Here is a 21,143-nt window from a genome sequence, read left to right as displayed (position 1 = left end):
TGCGGCCTCTGTAGCCTCCTACACCCTCACTTAGTGACCATCAGTGTCAGGGACCCCAAAAGAGACATCCAAAATCACATGCTATGGAGAAAAATTGGGGGATAAGTATGCTTGTTGGTACAGGATAAGTCATACTAGGATCCTGTGTTGGTCATCGCTAGCAACTGGCCATCAGTAATTCCTGACAGATTCCTGGTCCAGCTCAGGAAATGTGACCACCCTGACCATCACAGGAGTACAAGCTGTATCTAGTACTGTGTTATAGCACACAGCACTGGGAGCAGCTATCAGACATTCTCAGTGGCACAGACAGATGAGGACATGAGGCACAAACATCCCCAGCCTTGGCTGTCACTATTATTCACCTCTGCATCATAATCCTGACCTTGGTCTTCACTGATTGAGACCCTACAAGAGAAGCATGCAGAAGTTCATTTTCAAAGCAGTACTCTCTCAGAATTAGTTTCACTTTAAATCAAAATCCTGATACTTTAAGGCCCTGAAGAGCCTGGATGACAGGAACTTGGATCAAATATATCCTCAGTGAAACTGGTTTCCACATGAGATCTAAGAATCTCTTCCCTCTTTTTCCACACAGCATGCAGCAGGAGGAGGGGGAGTTCCTGTGCAACTGAATGTTTCCTAGAATTTCCCCTAAGAAAGGGCACAGTCCTATAAATATAATAGGATGTGGTCTGCAGGATGAGATGAGCCTCTGTGCCAAGTCAAACCTTTGGTGTCAGGAAACAAATCATTCTTCTGCATCTGTGATTGAGAAGCATGCAAACATCACAGGTGTGAGGAAGGAAAGAAACAAGTTTTAAGGCCAATGACTCCATTAGAAACAGTGTGGCCTTGTTACTAACCTCATAGGTCTAGGCCCAAATTCCATGTGGGATTCACATGACCTCCAATTTCTACCCCATCACACTTTCCTATACAGTACTGTGGAAAAGTCTTCTGTGTCCTATTGAGCACACTACAGATCAGCTCATTGACTTTTTGACCAAGAACATGCCACAGCATCTTGGATGCCACAAAGCTTCCCCGTGTTGGGCATTATGACAGATATGGAATTCTAATGGGGGTTCTAGCACTAGAGTCTCAGGAAGAAGCATAAGACTCCCTGGCTGCACAGTGGGTTCCAGGTAGAGGGAAGGGAACAGAAACCCTTCCCTCAGGGTCTTCATTCCAGGTTTGTCATAGTGGGTCCCAGTGGCAGGTCTGGGCCCACTTCTCTCATAGCTGGCCTCCCTCAATCAGCCATGTCATCCTAGAAGCCGCCAGAGAATGTATGTGCTAAGCTGCTCCCAGATCCCCTGGAGTGCCTGGAAATTTCCCCAACTGCACATCATTCCTGCCCCTGATTATCACTTGAAAAAAAATCTCCGCTCTCTTAAATAGTATCATTTGAATCCAGGACCCAGTTCAGTTCCCCACTGTCCTTTCAGCTCCTCACACACCATTCTTCTTACCAGAAGTGGACACAGCAGCTTCCATACACTGCTGCCATGGGGTCCTTCAGTCCACCCGCATGGCCGCTCCTGCATCACTGTGTCAGGAAGTAGCCCGTCTTCTAATGACAGAACTGTGGCCGGCCACTGTCTGACCTTTCCACTAATTATCTGCATGTGCCCTGAAGTGTTGAGGTTCTTTTCTGTGATTTCCTACTAACTGTTGTATTTTATCCATTATCTCACTTTTCACTGGAAAAAGTTATGTGACTGCTTGAGGCAAAACCAAAATAACCTATATTTCATTTACTAAGAAAAAAACTGGAAATGCATGATTTTTGTTTTCCTGAAAGTCACTTTTCATCAAAAATTCTAACTTTTCACTGCTTTTTTTTCCAATGTGTGTTACCTAAATTTCAAGATATTTGCCTCAGTTCCAGTTATCACACCCATATACAAGAAGTAAGTGGTACACAAATCTGCTCTGCTCCATCGTATCATAAGAGCAATATTTTCCTGAGAAGAACACCAGCCAACAGTCTATTACATCCAATGGAGCAGCCAAAGGCCACATGGTCAGTCTTATTAGGGGAAACCTTGAAAATGGGTTAAAGTTTAAGAAACTACAGTACATTTGCACAGATAGAAGATGGCAGTGGATCACCTGCAGAGTGCATAAACTCAGAGTGACTACTGCATTGCCCCAAGCACAGGATGGAAACTCTTGAGACCAAAGGCTGTATCTTGGTCATAATGAATTCCTTGGATGAAATTTTGGTCACACAACAGTAGATCTGTGTTAACATGCTGAATAGATGTTCTAGTGTTTCTGTCTTTGGAGCAGTAGACAACAGCAATGACACACATAGTCCCAAAGTGATTCCCTAGTCTCTGAGCCCTGTGTCTGCCAGTGTGAAGCAACAGTAGCACCTTCATGACCACCCACAATCCCAGCATTACGTACAGAGCTGTGCCAAGTGGGCCTTGACACTTCCTCCCCTAATTTAAGGTGTTCACATATTCTTGGTAACGTGAGTGCCTTGTGTCTGGTCTTGAAGGATGCAGGGCCACACAGAGACGAGAAATCTCTACCCTGGGGACAGCAGGCCTTTGATCAGGGAATCATGGACATGATCCTGAATCTGCACACCTAAAACTAGGAAGACCCTGATGCCCCAGCAGCCAGTGTGGAGTGGCCACCAGGAGGCAGCAGAGTGTCACTTGGCAAAGCCACCAAGTTAGGCTCCACTTTGTCTGAAATCTCCTTCAGCATAACTTCTACCTGGGCTACCCATGTATATTTTGTGGAAGCAGCTGCCATATTTTCTCTCTCTGACTTCTCTGTATGAGGCAAAAAAAAATATTTATTCACTAATCTTGCTCTGGCTTAATAGAGCTTTTAATTACTTGATACAATTCCTCTGGCAGCTAAAGATAATTTAATTATATAATACACAGATTCATGATGGGTTTCTGGACTGACCACAAGAGCTCACTACGGCCCAGGACCTATTGCAAGAGCTCACAGACAGATGCAGAAACATTTATAGCTCTTACTAGCAATTTAGTTAATTTACTTTAATACTGTGAATTGAATCTATGAACTTCACACTGAAATGCATGTTTGTTTATTTTTTAAAAAATTTTTGATACAGGATCTCTCTGTGTTGCATTGTTGCCTGGCTGGCCTTGAACTTGTGATACGCCTGCCCATCTTCTCATGATGCTGAGATTATAAGCATGCATCCCTCTGTCTGCCTCAGTTTAAGGCCTCTATGGTCTCTCCACTGAATGTTGCAAAACAAGGGTAACACCCTGCACCTCTCTAAGTTTCTTATTGTCATCCATGAATTAGGTTCAGGAGAGTCTCTGCACTGGGATCAATGACAGACCTCTAAATAGGAGCTGGGATTCACCTGACATTTGGAACCTTCTAGAAAGCACTTGTGAACAGGATAGCTCTGTGGACTGAAACCAAAACCATCTACTTTGGAGCCAGGTTGCAGCACCAAATAGGCCTGGACATGATCCAAGTTGGATGTGTGTCTTCCAGTCCACCTGCTAGATAGGACCAGGACAGGACCACCCAAAGGCAGAGCCTCAGCCAGCTTGGAAGCATTGACTACATTTCTCATCTCTGCATAAGCAGAAGACTGAGCTGCAATACCAGGACATAGGGTGAATATCTTGGATATGCATATGCACTAACATGTGAGAAAGCTTCCCCTGGGGCTAAGGATGGGTCTTCAAGGCCACCTCTCCTCTATGTGTATAGCTGAGCCTGTTTCCGGACACAAGAAATCTCCTCCAGCACCTGCCCTGAGCCTGGCTGATTTACATAATGGGCAGCTCTCTGTAGCAAGGGGAAAAGAGAGGCCTGGGAGGAAGTCACCCCAGCCAGGGCCTCAGCAAGGAGCATTCAGGACACCTCCACCATGGCCTGGACCTCGCTTTTCATTGGCCTCCTTGCTCACTGCACAGGTGCCACCCCAGGACCCTCATACTCCCACCCAGCCCAGGGCTCACCCCAGGTATTCCCGGGGTAAGTGTCTGAGGAACGGAGCTCTCATCACTACTCCCACATCTGCTTCCCTCTCTCCCTACAGGCTTTGTGGCCTCCTATGTGCTGACGCAGCCATCTTCCATGTCAGTGTCTCTGAGAGAGACCATCAGCCTGACCTTCAAGGGAAACAACATTGGAGATAAAGCTGTGCACTGGTATCAGCAGAAGCTACCTCAGGCCCCCATGCTGGTCATGTATGATGATAAACAGCCGGCCCTCCAAGATTCCCGAAAGATTGTCCGGTGCCAACTCGGGCAACACGGCCACACTGACCATCACGGGCGCCCAGGAAGAGGATGAGGCCGACTACTACTGTCAGGTGTGGGATAGTAACAGTGATCACTCACAGTGACACAGACACTTGAGGAAGTGAGACACAAACCCATCACCAGCCTTGCTGCCATGGCCTGTCCCTGCAGAGACAGGAGAGAGACTGCCACATAGAGAGGAAGTTTCTAGTCTGTCGTGCCCAGGCACCCAGATTCCTGAGATGAGGGCAGGGCAGGCTCCTGAACCTCCCAGGGTGCTGCTGAGTCAATTGTTCTCGGCATTGGACATGTTGAGCAACTTAAACTACCAGTTTACTAGGCCCAGCGATGTCAGCCCAGCACTGTGTCTGCAGGTAGGAAGGGCGAGAAACTCTCAACTGATGGCATCTTAGTGTCTCATTACGGCAACCTCTGTTCAGCAGATTATGTTTTGGGAACGTGCACTTAAGTGGGTAAACAGTAGTTTTGAAAGGAATGTGGATTTCAAGTACAACAGTGACATAATAATGCAGGGTCATGAGAAGGTTTTCAAGTTTTGACTGATGTGATAAGGAAGAAATTTCCATGAGTGCAAACTGTGTGTTCAATGCAAACAACTGCTAATGTGGAGAACTATTCATCATAAAAGATTGGAAGCAAATCTGTGGCATTTGCTGTTAAAACCCTCAACCCCCAGGCATCAGTTTTCTTGATTGAATATTGAAAGTGACATGAGTGTATTCAGTCTCCAGGACAAACTCACTGTAGGATGACAGTGACCACAGAAAAGGGAGATGTGGATATGTGTCACATGCACAGAGGGACACAGACATATACTGTGTCTGAGAAGTGACGGATCAGCTCAGTCATAGGAGACCAGTTTAAATGGTATACACATGACAGTGTGAAAGTCCCCTGAAATGATCACTCTAATTGGGGACAAATGAGAATAATTTTGTCCCCCAATTCTAAGTCACCCTGGAGTGGTCCACAAGAGCAAAAATATGGGTCAGGACTCCACTCTGATTTCCAGCAGCAACCATAGTCTTCCCTGTCCATCTATAAGGTCATCTTCTCTCCCATCAGGTTCACTGCCTCCTTCACCTCTGTGGTGTTCACTCCCTCTGCCCTGTCCAAAGTCTCCCTGCTGGATACCCAGGCTCTTTTCCAGGCTCAGTGCCAGGCCTTGCATTTGAGATCAGACCAGAATCTTCTATGCCAATCTATGTGCAGGGTAGCCATGGGGGCACCATTGTAACCCCCTGAGAAATCAGCCTACTCCAGAGCAAAGTATGTGCAGGGGATTGACCTGAGTTCTATAAGGACTTGTTCATTTTTCCCTGAAGCAACCTTCTGTTGTCTGCATGGTCAGTGTGGTCCTAGGGTCCAATTGGACCTTCTGGAACGTGGGTTTCAGATGTTAACATCTGAAACATAAGCTGTGAAGCTGCAGGAAAAGGATGGAGGACTCTTGCTCTATGTGAGTGGAACTCAGGCACTGGATATGCAATCTAAGTGACACATCATAACCTTTCTATTTTCTCTATTTCTAATCCCCTCTGGAGCCATCTAGAGCTGTAGGTACTTAATATTAATCACTCACGCCAGAGCCTCACCCTTGCTGGGATAATGACAGAAGGCAGGGAGCCTTGCCAATCTGTAAGTGTAGGAGTCACAAGACTTGGGTATCTCCACCAAGACCTGGACCTCTCTTGTCTTCCTCAGAATCTGCAGAAGCACCTTTCTCAGGCACTAGCCCAGACTCACTTCTCACATAAACTGTCCTAGCCTAGGGTTGACTTTGAGCTATCCTCTAGGCTCTAGAAATTTCTCTTTCCTTTGACAAAACTAAATCATTGCAACTGTGACTTGGAAACTAAGGTTCATGCTATAGATGTGTGTAGTCTATTAGGAATATATTTTGAGCTCAATTAACATGCAGCTTATTGGGATCCCTGAGGATGAACCCTGCAGTTTTCTAAACCTGTAGGCATGGAAGTCTTCTAGGACTGCAGTAAACAGTATATATGGCCATGAGACATCTAACACCCTCCTGCTGAGGACAAAGGAGAGCAGGTAACATTGCAGAGAGAAGCAGCAGGAGCCAGGTGAGCCCTGCAAGGCACAGCACAGCACATTCTCCACAGGGTCTCCAGGTCTACCTGTGCACAGCCCCCAAAGGCACACCACCAGCAAGCTGAGCAGGCTCCTAGCGACAGGCAGGCCATAATGGAGAATGAGCTAGGCTGGTGGACACAGCCCTTCCTCTCAACCAGGCCCTTGTGCTTTTTCCTCACAGTCCTGGTCATTCTGTATCCCAAAGAGCCTAATATTGAATTCAGAAACTCTGGGACTTGACACTACTGTTCTCAGTTTGCTTGGCACCTGATTGTCTTTCTGGGCCTCAATTTTACCTGCAGTGATGTGAGAATGTCTGTACAAATCATGAGAACTTTGTTGTTTTTTCCAAATTAAACGATATAAATTTCTAAGTCTAATTACTTAGAAATAGATTCCTAGGGTTGAGTCACTGACTCATATCTTAGAATGTCCTGTGCTTTCATCAAAATCCAAGAACAGGACCCAGCAAGGGCTGATTCTACTTCCTGGGAATGAATACCTGCAGGTCTTGATAAGCAGAACATACGGTTTCACTAAAACTTCAGCCCAAACTGTACAGCAAATCTCTAACCTGATGAACACAGAGTTTCAGATAACATAAAAATGATGGCAAAAATGCTGATACAGTGACAGTGGTGTCATCTAAGGGGTTATTGATCTCCAGTGACAGAAATCCCTGGTGTCACCTCATATAATACAACTGCCCCAGTCGAGGAGGAGGGATTTCCCTTTCTGATTTAAAAATAAAAATTCTGAGACCTAATGATGCAAATCACATTTACCTGGACCTCCACGTTTCTTGTAAAAGAGCACATTTTACCTTGTACTCCCTATTTAAGAACTAGAAAAATTGATTTCAACACAAGTCCAGCATTACAGGGCCTACTGACCTCCCCTCCCACTGCAAATGACACCTCTGTGTCCTGTGCATCTGAAAAGCCTTGACTCTGTCAGCACCATCTCAGGAACCAGGTTTTTGGGATCAGCTGAACAAGAAAGCTCCTTCTGAGTCTCTGACAACAGTAGAGGGCATTAGATTTGTATCCAGGAGCAAGCAAAAAGAGGCTGGGACAGCTGGGGAGCCCCAGAAAGAGGCATGTTGTAGGGTATGAGCGTGTGTTCAAGGCTCAGACCTCAGACAGGAATAGAGGACAGTTTATCTTCTAACCCGGGGTGCAGTGATCATATTCTGAAAGTCATTCAAACAATGTAACCCCAGGACACTATCAGGATACTGGGCACATTAAGGCATCACCAGGGAAATGAACCTGGAGAGCATAGTGGGAAATATCATCCTGAGGGCTCTGGATGGGCGGCAGCCTGTAGGGAAACCACAGCAGAGTCCAGGTGCTTTATGAGGAGTTCAGTGTGAGTGCCGTGGTTTCCAGGCCCTGTGTCCTACACCTAAGGCACCTGCCTGGGCCTCCTGCCCATATTGGGGCACCATCCCTCACTAACAGTGGACGTGGAGCTGAGCGCAGTTTTCTGGTCATTTCCTGGTCCACAGGGCACTCTCTCTTGGCCTCTCCTCTATTGCTATGCAGATCTTCCCTCAGGCTGCAGCTCCTGTGCTCAGCTGCAGTCTCAGGTAGGGCAGGGGGTACAAGGGTCCCTGTTTTTATCCATCTTTGCATGGCCTTTCTTTGAACTTTTGAAATCAGGACTTTAGGCTATCCTCTAGGCTCTAGAAATTTCTCTTTCCTTTGGCAAAATTAAATCATTGCAACTGTGACTTGGAAACTAAGGTTCATGCTATAGATGTGTGTAGTCTATTAGGAATATATTTTGAAACATACCAATCATTGTAGCCACAAATGAAAATGCAAAAAGACAGGGTGCTTTTCTGCAACTAGGAATAAAGACAACCAAAAAACAAGTGTCAGAAGTACAGTAGTCCCAGCCCTAAGGACCAAGTACACCACCTTTGGTCTTCAAATAGTACAGCTAAATTGGAAGATCTCAAGCCCAAGGCATTAGGTTTGTACCTTCTCTAGGCAGGTTGGGTGTCCATGGATTCATCTGGTGCAGCTCCAGCCCCAGAGGCACCAAGGTTACAGTTCAGTCCTGCTGGCCCAAATACAGTGGCCCTAGATTTAGTCACCTCCTAGTTTGGCCATAGGTGAAGATCCTCAAACTTATGGAACACCAGAAGAGTTGCCCAAATTTTCTGGACAGGCTTACTATTGAAGGACATTTGCAAAAGCTAGAAAGTAAACACTATCCCAAGCTTCAGTGTGTAGATATCTATGCATGCCCTCAGGGATCTGGGACAAGGAGGGAAACATGACGCCATTATGTGAGGCAGATGAGATGCCAGGGACTAATCCTAATGACAGAAAATATTAACTGCCTAATAAAGAATTAAGAGTCACTGTTTCAAGAAAATACAGTGAACTTCAAAATATACAGAAACATTTCAATGAAATTTGGATGAGAATAAGTTATTAAAATGAGAAATTAAACACAGAGATTACAATAAAAACAATCATTAGAATATTTTTAAATCTTCAAGTTCAGGTCCATTCTCCTAGACTCAGTTAAATGATTGCTTGAGGCAAAGAATCTCAAATTTTGCCTCAGTTTAGGATGTCTTTCTTATAGCACCTTGAGTTCCAGATTTTCCTGTAGGAATGCTGAGCCCTCAAAACCCACCTCATAAGGGCCACTGTCTCCTTCTGGACAGTGCTGTCTTCCTGACCTCAGACTAGAAGTCAGGAAGGTCCTAGGGACAATACTGGCCACCTTGGGAGAGTCAACTCATGCATAGCCGTGAGACAGACAAGTGCCCAAGAAGTGAGGACTTGTACCACAAAAATTCAGTAGAATAACCATGTCTCCAAGGCCATTGTGGGCAGTGCATACAAGACGGAGAATCAGTGGAGAGACCATGTTTAAGTCCTGATGATCTAAGAAGGAGATCAGTGAGACAAGATGGGAATTCAAAGACCTGTGTCTCGAACTCACAATGGCTTCTCTGAGCTGCAGGTCTTTGGAAGGTCACAATCCCTCACTGTTCAGCGTAGCACAAGATCCTGACTCTCAAAGAGACTCTGGCTCACTCCTTCCTGGAATCTTCTCTACAATCCAAGCAGATCTGCCCAAAGGCTGCAGATCCTGTATTTATATGCAGCATCTAGTTGAACACACTCTGAAGAGTGTCCTGGATTCTCGTGTTCCTTAGGTCACAACTCTGGCTACCTGAATGTCTTTGGTCAGTGACAGGATCCTCATCAGTGAAGGAACCTCTGATGTCCACTCTCCAGAGCTCAGCCTTTTAAAGAGAGTGTGGTCAGGACATTCACAGAGGTCATGCAGGTGTAATTACAATTCTAGGGAAGTTCTGTTTTTTAAATTTTAACATAATTACATGAAACAGTGATGAAAATATGCAGACAGAAAGGAGTAAATTTCAAAGCCTGTTGCTACTCTACTGTGGGAATAGGGATGTAATGAAGGGGAGAAAACATCAAAAGTGAAATACTTCTAGAAGGTGCCATTAAGTCATAACATGTGGTAATCGTGTATAAAATCAGATGTCATAGATGAAATCATTTAACTATCCTCATGACACATCACCAGCTTCCAGTGAAGTGACCAGAATGGGACCAAAGTGCACCAGAGGACTCAGGAAAAACAAACAGGAGCAAGGTGAGCCAGCTCCGTCTCCTCCTGAGCACAGCTGACCTGCTCATCTCTGTGCCAAGGTGCGGCCCCACCTGACAATGATTGGATTCTGCCTCAAATCCTGAGCTGAGCCTGTGCACTGAGTCAGGGAGGACCCCTGGGAATAGATCCTTCATCCTCAGTCCCTTCTCCCCTCATCTCTTGCAGGCCCATGGCCTGTTACATCTTGACACTGCTGCCCTCAGTGTCAGTGTCTGCAGGAAAGACAACCAGAATCACCTGTTATAAGGATAAAGTCTTTAACTAATTTGTTCACTGGTATGAGAAGAAGCCAGGCCAGACCCCAAAGTGGTCATCTATGAAGATAGTAAATGAACATCAGGGATCCCTGACAGATTTTCTGGCTCCTGCTCAGGAAACACAGCCACCTTGACCATCAGTGGGGCCCAGGCTGCAGCTGAGGCTGAGTATTACTATCAGAGTTATGACAGAAATGATGCTACTCACAGTGACACAGACAGATGGCAAAGGGAGACAAAAACCTGTCACTAGCCTGGCTCCATGCCTCCTGCCTGCCATCCTCAGAATGACAGAGTCACCCAGCAACAGGCAGGGGATGTTTCTAGTCCTGTTTCTTCCATCACATTCCTGGGGGTTATGTAGCAGATCCATGGACCTCTCCAGGTGGAGCTGATTTGATTATGACTAAGCAGAGAGTTTTTACAGATTTGAACTGCCAGCCCCTAAGACAGCAGAGAGCTTGGTGCACAAGCATCACCATGCCTATGAGTGTTAAGAGGGTTTCTCTGGAACCACCTTACTTGTCTCAGGAGAAGACAGTCAGGGATGCTTACACGCCTGAGGATCTCACTTCAGTGTTTCATGGCAGCCTCTAAAGAATGCCCTGCCTGGAACTGGGCCTGGTCAGTGACCTAATACTGTATGGGGACGGAAAACAGAATCAATGGTGTCAAAGTACTTCCGAATCCAAACATTTTTTTAAACTTCATGGTCTCCCAGGTGAGAGTTGAGGTTTTGTGTAAGAGGCAGATTATCTGAATGTAAGATTTTCAGAAAAGTTCTAAAGGAAAAAGTGAGTAGTGACCACATCTTTCTGGGTACAAGTTCTTGGGTCCAAAAGGAGACTGTCCAGGTGGACTCACTAACAGCACAGAATGGCAGTGACCATCACAGAGAGGGAAGTCTGTGATTGTAAGTCGACAGTCACCAGATATGCAATAAAGGGCTGAGGTTTCCTAAGGTCAGCAAGCCACTGCTAAGATGGATCATCTTCCTTGGGTAGTAATGGGCCTGTGAGGGTCCCCAATGTGGCATCCAGATAGCGGTAACAAGACTCCCCAACTTGCACCCTATTGTGGTCCCATGTAGCTATAAAACCTGTGCATTCCTACAACTTAGATCCTCCAATCCAAGAGGCACTGACACCCCTGCTATCCACCTGCTGAGGGAAGAGTACATATTTGCTACCTTCCCACTACTTGGACAGAACATGTGACTCCTGAAACTTAGAGGAATGGAAGGTTGCTTGGATCACAGATGCCAGTGGTTCCTGTCCAAACCTAGCTGGATCCAAGGCAGAACCACATGGCAGCGGGGAATGGTGACAGAAAGCTGTTCAACCAATGCCAGGCAGAAAGCAGAGAGAGACAGTCTGGAGATGCTGGGGACAAGGATGACCCCCTCCAGGTCACAGTAACTGAGGCCCCACCTTCCAACCCACTGAGCTCACTAAGGTGTAAATCCACTGATAAACACAGTGTTGCCATGATCTAATCAGCTTTCAAACACAGGAGACACCTTGGGAAAACCCCAGATCCAAACCATAAAGTAAGAGATGGAGCAACAATACAGAGAGAAGCTACAGGAGCTAGGCCAGGCCTGCACAGCACAGCAGAGTAACTTCCCCACTCCCCCAGACTCTTTAGCTTTAGCCTGAGTGCAGCCCCATGGACACCAGCACTGCTGGCTGTGTAGGGCTTCTAGTGGTGACCAGGCCTTGAGGGGACACTTGCCAGTCAAATAGAACACAAGGCATGCTCTGAAATTTAGCTCTCAGAATCCTCACGCCCAACTGTGGTCTGTTCTAGACAAAAGAGCCAAGCAGTTGAAATATGGGTAACTGAGTCAACTCTTTGACTCAGTTCTCTGAATTTTAAGAAATTTTAAGAAAACTAGGACTTTACTTTGCCTGCTGTGAAATGGGCAACCTTACACTGATGTTTAGGAAAATCTTCACTTATTAGTATGTGTCCTCGTGGATGCCACTGTTTATTTTGTTGAAAAGATAAGGACTTTTCTTCAGTCTTTATTCTTCAGTCAAAATGCAGATCAAATACCAGAAACTATGTTTTGAGACTCAATTAAAATAATGCACTTTCTCCACCTTCCTGCCTACCACAGTGCTACCAGCTGTGCTGCACTGGGCAGGAAAGGGTGAGGGCAGCTGGCACAGACTGAGGATGAACTCCAGGGCAACACCTCTTCAAGTAACAACATGTTAGCAATCACCTGAAGCAGAGAGGCTTTGACTTTGAGGCTCCTTCACCAGCAGGGAGCAGCAGAGTTGCAGGCAGAAGAGAGGCCAGGGCTGCACAGCTGGAGCCCCAGAAGGAGGCCAGCCCTGGGGGCTGAGGAAAACTCCTCAGACTGGAAGTGAGGAAGTCCTTGCGACTCCATTGAGGGCCTTCTGAGGGTCAGACTCATGCATACACTTGAGACAGAGAAGTTCCCTGGTAAGTGAGGATTTGTACCCCAAGATAGAGTAGAATAACCATGTCCCCAAGGCCATCCTGGGCAGCTCATACAAGGCTGAGAATCAGTGGAGAAGCCATCCTGCAGTCCAGACAATGTAAGAAGGTGATATCTGAGACAAGTTGGGAATCAAGGTCTGTTTTTTGAACTCAGAAAGACTGCTCAGCGCCAATGATCTTTTGAAGGGCACAAACCTCACTGTTCACAGTGGCAGTAGGGCTTGGCTCTCCCAGACTCAGGCCCACTCCCTCCTGGTATCTTCTTCAAAGTCCACGCAGATCTGCCTTCAGTGTGCATATCTGTATTTATGCAGTGCCTGGTGGAAGACACTCTGAATAGTGTCCTGGAACCCCGTCTCCCCTGGATCACACCTCTGCCCACTGGACTGTCTTTGATCAATGACAGGAGCCTCATTGGTGGAGGAACCTCTGTTCTCCACCCTCCAGAGCTCAGACTCTTGAAAAAACTGTGGTCAGCACCTTCACAGAATTCATAGAGGTGGGAATATAATTCCAGGATATGTCTGATTTCTGCCTTTTTAACAAGATTACATGAAACAGTGATGGGAAAGTACAGACAGAAAGGAATAAATTCTCAAAGCCTGTTGCTACTACACTGTAGCAAGCGGGAAGTCACGAAAGTGAAACAGTGCCACGTATAAACTAATTTTAAAAGTTTCCATGAAATCATAAAGCATGGTGGTGCTTTATACAATCCTAATGACACATGACAAACTTTCAATGAAATGACAAGAATGAGACCAGCTTGCTGAAGATGAACAACAAAGAAGGAAAAGGAAGAGATGAGGCACTGGTGGTCCACCTCCTGCTGAGAGAAATGTCAGCAAGGGTCTCTCAGCAGGGCACCAGTCAGCCATGCCCATTTCCTGGAAAGACAACAGCTGTGCAAACCTGGGTGCAGTACACACTGTAACCCTGACTGCACTGGGGCAGTGATCCCATGCTCAACCCATGAAAGATGATTCTGATCAGGGACTCAGAGGCCAGGGGAGAAGAAAGTGGAGGAAGTTGTGGTCCAGTCCATGCTCCTCCCCCAACACATAGACCCTGACAGGTGGTAAGAGTGTTTCCCATGTGCCTTCAATCATGAGCCTCACGGGAGGAGAAAATTTGCATAAACATCCAACAGTCACTGCCCCCAGTTTTCAGACTAATAAGAGGGAACTGGGAGAACCCAGCTCTGCAGATCTCAGCAGGCAGAGCTCTGGGACAACACCAACATGCCCTGGACACATTGCCAGCTCCTTCTCCTCCTTTGCACAGGTGACCTGTCCTTCTCTGTGCCTAGGTGCAGCCCACCTGACAATGATTAGATTCTGCCCTAAATCCTGATCTAAGCCCATGCATAGGGTCCTGGAGGGCCCCTCGCATTAGGCTCCTCATGTCCTTCTCCCCCTTCTATTGCAGGTTCCATGGCCTCTTACATCTTGACACAGCCTCCCACAGCGACAGTGTCCCCAGGGCAGACAGCCATAATCACCTGCTCTGGAGATAAACTCTCCAAAATGTATACATATTGGTACCAGCAGAAGCCAGGCCAAGCCCCAGCATTGCTCATTTATGAAGATAGTAAACGACCATCAGGAATCCCTGACAGATTCTCTGGCTCCAGCTCAGGAAACACAGCCACCTTGACTATCAGTGGGGCCCAGGCTGCAGATGATGCTATTACTGTCTAAGTAGGGAGAGCGATGATGCTGTTCACAGTGACACAGACAGATGGGAAGTGAAACAAAAACCTGTCACTAGCCTGGCTCCAGGGCTCTTCTCTGGAATCCTCAATGACAGAAATCACACTGTGAAAGGCAGTTGAAGTTTCTGATCCTGTTTCTTCCCTCTCATTCCTGAGAAGTGTGTACCAGATCCATGGACCTGTCCATCTGCAGCTGATTTAATTATCACCTAAGAAGAAAATTTTGACTGACTTGAATGTCCACCCCCTAAGACAACAGAGAGCCTGAGTCACAAGCATCCCTGTGCCTATGACTGGTAAGAAGAATTTCTCTGGAACACCTTCTTGCTTGTCTCAGGAGAAGAGAGTCAGAGAATGCTTACACTTTTGAGGATCTCATTTGAATGTTTGATGGCAGCCTCTCAAGAAGGAACCACTTGGAATTGGGCCTGGTCAGTGCCACAGTACTGTAGTATTGTGTACTACACGGTGTACTACAGTCCTATAGGATGAATGGTGTACAAAGCCAACGGTGTGAAAGTGTTGAAGAATCCAAACATGTTTCAAGCTTGTTGTCCTCCCAGTTGAAAACTGGGGTTTTCATGAGCAAGGAGACGGTCTGAATATAAGATTTTCATAAAGGTACTGAAGAAAGAAACGATGGGATGCCTCATGTTTCTGGGCACAACTGCTTACGTCTAAAGTGGGGCTCACCCAGTTGGGCTCACAAACAGTAGGCCTGCAGGATTTCTGTGACTGTATCAGTAAGAGGACAGTGTGATAGTTACATGAGTAGATGGTCACCAGATCTCCATACAAGGGCTGAGATGTGCTAAGGTCAGCTGAGCCATTCTTAGATGGACCATCTTCCTTTGGCTAGAAATGATCCTCTTAGGGTTCCCAAGTAAATACCATTCAGATAGGATTACCTGGACTCCCCAAGTCCTTATAATTCTGGTCCCAAGTACCCATAAAATTGTGGACTTCTAGGATTTAGATAGTCCAATAAAAGTCGCAGTGAGACACCTGATATGAACCTTGTCAAGAAAGAGTATGTATTTTTTCTCTTCCCATCACTTGGAAAAACATGACACTCCTGCATCATAAAGGAAGGGAAAATTTTTTGGCATACAGTTGTCAGGGGTTCCAGTCCAAACTCAGCTTGCTCCAAGGCACTCAGAGATGCGAGACACAGGGGCATGGTTACAGAAAGCTGCTCAACCAGTGCCAGCCAGGAAACACTGAGAGAGACTGGAGATGCTGGAGAAAAGAATGGACCCTTCCAGGTCACAGTAACAGTGATTTACCTTCTATCAGGCCTCCCCAACAACACACCAGGTCACTGAACTCACTAAGGTATGAATTCAATGATGAACAAAATATTCGCTTGATCTAATCACCTTCCAACCATGTGAGATTCCTGAAGGAAACCCCACATCCAAACCATGACAGGGGAAATTGGGCAACAATACAGAGAGGCCAGCAGGAAATAGGCCGGCCCTGCATTGCACAGCACAGCAAAGCAGGTCTAACCTGAGGGCAGCCCCATGGACACCACCACCTCCTGGCTGAGTCAGGCTTCCCCTGGTGATCAGGCCATTGAGAGGACACTTGGGAGCCAAATAGAACCCTCAGTTTAGCTCTCAGAGTCCTCCATGTCTCGCTATGGTCATGCCCTAAAGCAAAGAGCCGAGGAGTTGAATTCTGGAGAACTGAGTCAACCTCTTAATCTTTTTCAAATCCATTTTAGTTCAAGGAGGAAAACACAAAAAGCAAAAACAATTTTAAAACACATCAATCAGCAGACAACAATGGTACATGCAGTGTTCATTGTTATCCCCAAATCATTCACCCAGAGCACAAGACATCTTCATTCAGTTGTCCAGACAATACTTGCACAAATATTTTTCTTTAGTGTACTCAGAGAAATTAGTAGTATAACTATAATAACTATTTTATACACATGTATACATACATATACCTACATATACACATATACATATGTTGTTTCTTTCAGTTTTTCACGCTAATGAAACTGTGCAATATTTACACGTGTGTCTTATTTATTTCAGTAATGAGTGTGGTCTCAGTGTGCCTCCACTTTCCTATAAAAGTCTCCAGGTTATCTTCCTTTGTGACTGAGTACGACTCAGTTGTATAAAAATCCATCCTTTTTATCCATTCCTCAGTGGATGGGCATGTAGGTTGTTTCCAAGTTTTGGCAATTACAGACTGTGCTGCAATAAACATTGGTGCCAATAAATCACTGTGCTGTGATTTTTAAAATTTATTTGAGAAGTTACTCTGAAAAGGAATAGATGAGTTGAATGGGACCTCTAATCTCCACACTGATTTCCACAGTGGTAGTACCAATATGAATTCTCACCTACTGTGGAGAAGGGATGTTTTCCCACAGCTCCTCCAGCATTGGTTATTGCTTGGTTTCTTGATAGTAGCTATTCTTTCTGGGGTGAGGTGGAATCTCGGTTTTGTTTTAATTTGCATCTCTACAAGGAACAGTGATTTTTAACATTTTTTTTCACATATTTATTTGCCGTTCATATTTCTTCATCTGAGAAGTGTATATTCATCTCAGATGCCCATTTTTGGATTGAATCTTTGTATCTTGGCGCACTAAGGTGTTTTGAGTTCTTTTTATATTCCTGATGGTAATCTTTTGTCTGAGTTGCAACTGGCAAACATTTTCTCCCACATTGTAGGTTGTCTCTTCACTCTGTTGGTGGTTTTTCTTGCTGTGCAGAAATTTTTCGGTAGAGTGAGATCCCAATTGTTTATTCTTCACAATAACTTCTGTGAAATCAGGTATTTGTTCATAAACTATTTACCTCTATCAGTGTCTTTACGAGTATTACCTACTCTATCTTCCATAAGATTTCATGTTTCTGCTTTAATGTTAGCATCTTTGATCTATTCTGATTTTAGCTTAGTACATAGTAAAAAATATGGTTCCTGTTTTAATCTTTAGCATGTGTAGAGCCAGTTATTCCAGCACCCTTTAATAAAAAGACTATTTTCCTTCCAGTGAATTTTTGGCACCTTTGTCAAAGATAAGGTGGCTTAGTGTGCCTAGCATTTTTCTGCGTCTAATCTGTTCCCTTGGTGTTTGGATCTGTTTTTATGCCAGTACCACTCTTTTTATCACAGTAGCCTTGACTAATTTCAAGTCGGGAATTATGATGCCCCTCTGTCTTGCCTTTGTTGCCCAAAATTGTCCTTGCTATTCTAGATCTATTCTTGTTTCTGATGAATTTTAGGATTGTTTTCTCTATTTCTGTGAGATTTCTTTTGATTGTAATTGCCCTGAATCTGTATTACAGTTTTGGAAGCATGACCATTTTCACTACATTGGTTCTTTCTACCCAACAGCTCAGGAAAGCTCTCCATTTTCTAATATCCTCTTCAATCTCCTCACTTAGAGTACTGTAGTTTTCAGTATAGAGAGAGCTCCCTCAAATCCCTTGTTAGATTGATTCCTAGATATTTCATTTCTTTGTTGTTGTAAAAGGTATTGTTTCAATGATTTCTCTCTCAGTGAGTTTGCTATTCGTATGCAAGAAGGTTACTGATTTTTGAGTGTTGAGTTTGTAATCAGCTATGTTACTGATTTGCTTCTTAAATCTTGAAGTCTTTTGCTGGAGTTTTTGGAGTCTTCTTAGTAAAGTACCATGTCATGTGAAATAGTGATAGTTTAACTTATTCCTTTCCTATCTTTATTCCTTTTATTTCTTTATCTTGTCTAATTGCCCCAGCTAAATTTTCCATGAGTGTGTTGAATAAGAGTGGCGACAATAGACATCCTTGCCTTGTTCTGATTTTATGGAGAAAGCTTTCAGTTTTTGTACCTTTAGAATGATGCTTACTGTTGGTTTGTCATAGAAGGCCTTTATCAGATTGAGATAAAGACCATTTAATCCTATTTTGGGTAGAGATGTATGAATGGGTGATAGACTTTGTCCTAAGCTTTTTCTGCATATATGGTGACAATCATATGATTTTTGCCCTTGGATCTGTTAATATGGTATATTTCATTTATGGATTTGTATATATTAACCAACCTTCTGTGGGATGAAACCCATTGATGATGGTTTACAATCTTCTAACAATGTAGGGCAGTCATTATGCCAGTGTCTTACTGAGGATTTTGGCATCAATCTTTATCAAGGAAGTTGGCCTATAGTTCTCCTTTTTTAGCTCTTCTTCTCTGGTTTTGGTATCAAGGCAATATTTGCTTCCAGGAATGAGTTTGAAAGTATTGTTTCCCATTCTATTCAAAAGAGTTGGATAAGTAGTTGTGTTAGGTTTTCTCTAAATTTCTTGTTGAATTCAGTGGTGAATCTATCAGGGCCTTGGATTTCTTTGTTGATAGGTTTATAATTACTCCAATTTAATTTCTTGATATTGGGTTATTTAGGATTTTTATAACTTCCTGATGACGATTTGGTAATTCATATATATCTAAGAATCTGTCTATTTCCTCTGCATTTTCCATTCTATTACAATACAAGTTTTCAAAGTATATATGATTTTTCTGGATTTCTGCAGGTTCTGTTTTGATTTCACCCTTTTCATTTCTAATTTTGTAGATATGGGTTTTTTCTTTCCTTTTTTTTCATAAGCTTGGCCAAGGGTTCATCAATTTTATTTAATCTTTCAAAGTACAAACTTCAATTCATTTATTCTTTGTATTTTTTTTAAGTTTCCACTGTGTTAATTTCTGCTCTGATCTTTATAATTTCCTGCCTTGCATAACATTTTGGCTTAGCCTATTCTTCTTTTTCAAAATGTTTGAAGTTCAACCTTAAGTTGTTTGTGTGTGCTTGCTCTGTTTTCCTTATACTGGTATTTGCTGCTATAAATTTACCTCTTAACACTCCTTTCATTGTGTCCCACAAGTTCCAGTGTGTTGTTTTGTCATTATATCATTCAACTATAAAAACTGTCTAACTTCTTCTTTAATTTTTTTTTTGTCTTTTTCTTTTTATCGGTACCAGGGATCGAACTCATGACTGCCTGCTTGCAAGGCAGGCACTTACGCCACTGAGCTAAATCCCCAGCCCCACTTCTTCTTTAATTTAATCAGTGACGCACTGGTTGTTTAGGAAGGTGCTATTTAATTTCCATGTGTTAATGAAGTTTTGTGGCTCCCCTTGTCATGGAATCCAATTTCACTGCACTGTGGTCTGATAATATGCATGGCATGATTGCACTTCCTTTGCATTTACTTAAGCATGTTCTATGAGCTAGGATATGATTTATTTTGGAGAATGTCCAGTGTACAGCTGAGAATGTGTATTCTGATGTTGTTGGGATGAAACACTCTATACACATCTACTAAGACTTAGTTCAAAAGTTTGTTCAAAAGTTTGCCTTAGTAATAATATCTCATTGCTCATCTTTCGTCTAGTTGATCTGTCTTTGGTATTGTGGTCTCCCAATACAATTGTATTAAGGCTACTTGATTTTTCCTGTCTGTTGGTAATTGTTTTAAGTAGTTGAGTACACTAGTATTAATTGCATATATATTTATGTTTGTTTTCTCTTCCTCCTGGACTGTTCCCTTTACAAGGATGCAGTGACGTTTATCTCTCCGGTCTTGACTCAAAATTTACTTTGTCTGCAAACAATACAGCTACATCTGCTGTTTTCTGGAATCCTGTTGCATGGAGTATTATTTTTGGTCCTTTGATTTTCAGCCAATGAATTTCTTTTTTACTTAAATGTGTTCCCTGTATTCAGCATATTGTTGGATCTTGCTTCTTGATCCATTGTGCCAGGCTGTTTCTTTTGATAGGTGGATTAAGACCATTATCATTTATGGTTATGACTCATATGTATTGACCTATTCTTGTCATGTTATTTTCCTGTTGTTGGCTCTGCCAACTTTTCCCTTCCCATAATTACTTCTCTGGTGGATTCCTTCTGTTGTGGTTCATAGAGATGTAATCCTTATTATCTCTTTCCAGAAGGTACTTAAGAACATTTGTGAGTGCTGGTTTTGTGGTAATAATTTACCTCAGATATTCTTGTTGTGGAATTATCTTGTTTCTTCATCAATTTTGAAAAATAATCTTTGTGGGATACATCAATGTGAGTTGAAAGTTGTTTTCCTCTAGAACTTGGAGTACTTCATTCCAAGTTTTCCTTGATTGAGAGCTTGTGCTGAGAAGTCAGCTGTAATTCTGATGGGCTTTCTTTACAGGAGATTTGTTTCTTTTCTCTAACAGCTTTTAGAATTGTATTCTTGTGTTGAATTTCTGGAATGTTGACGATGATATGCCTGACTATAGACTTTTTGATCATTGCTAATTGGGATTTTATATGCCTCACTTAACAGCATGTCAAATGCTTTTTCTCTACCAGAAACATTTTCTGTTACTATGTCTGTGAACAGGTTTTTAATGTCACTTGTGGTATCTCCTGCTTGTTTATTGCCTCTAATTAATCTTAAATTATTTTTCTTGTCTCATCTAACAGCTACTGGAATGATGTCTCAGGGTCCCTCGCTATTTTTGAGAAACCTTTCATTTCCTGATAGCTTCCCACAAGCAGGTCTTCAATATCTCAGGTCCTGTTCGCACACTGGCCTAAGCTGTTGAAGTATTTTCAGTGGAGTTTTTATTCTTCTGGATATCTGCTTGCATCTGCTTT

General features: G+C 43.8%; 1 pseudogene and 1 gene segment (V, D, J or C); both read left to right on the top strand.

Annotated features, from left to right (window-relative positions):
• LOC111753989 (Ig lambda-1 chain V region S43-like) overlaps positions 1-21,143 on the top strand; it is a 600,738-nt gene that overhangs the window by 173,908 nt on the left and 405,687 nt on the right.
• LOC111753976 (immunoglobulin lambda variable 3-21-like) lies at positions 3,751-4,718 on the top strand (annotated as a pseudogene).

This window comes from Cavia porcellus, unplaced genomic scaffold (genome assembly GCF_034190915.1).
Source record: "Cavia porcellus strain 051 isolate PalLab524CR breed Dunkin Hartley unplaced genomic scaffold, mCavPor4.1 scaffold_16, whole genome shotgun sequence".
NCBI lineage: Eukaryota > Metazoa > Chordata > Mammalia > Rodentia > Caviidae > Cavia > Cavia porcellus.
This window is presented reverse-complemented; position numbering and strand designations above follow the sequence as displayed.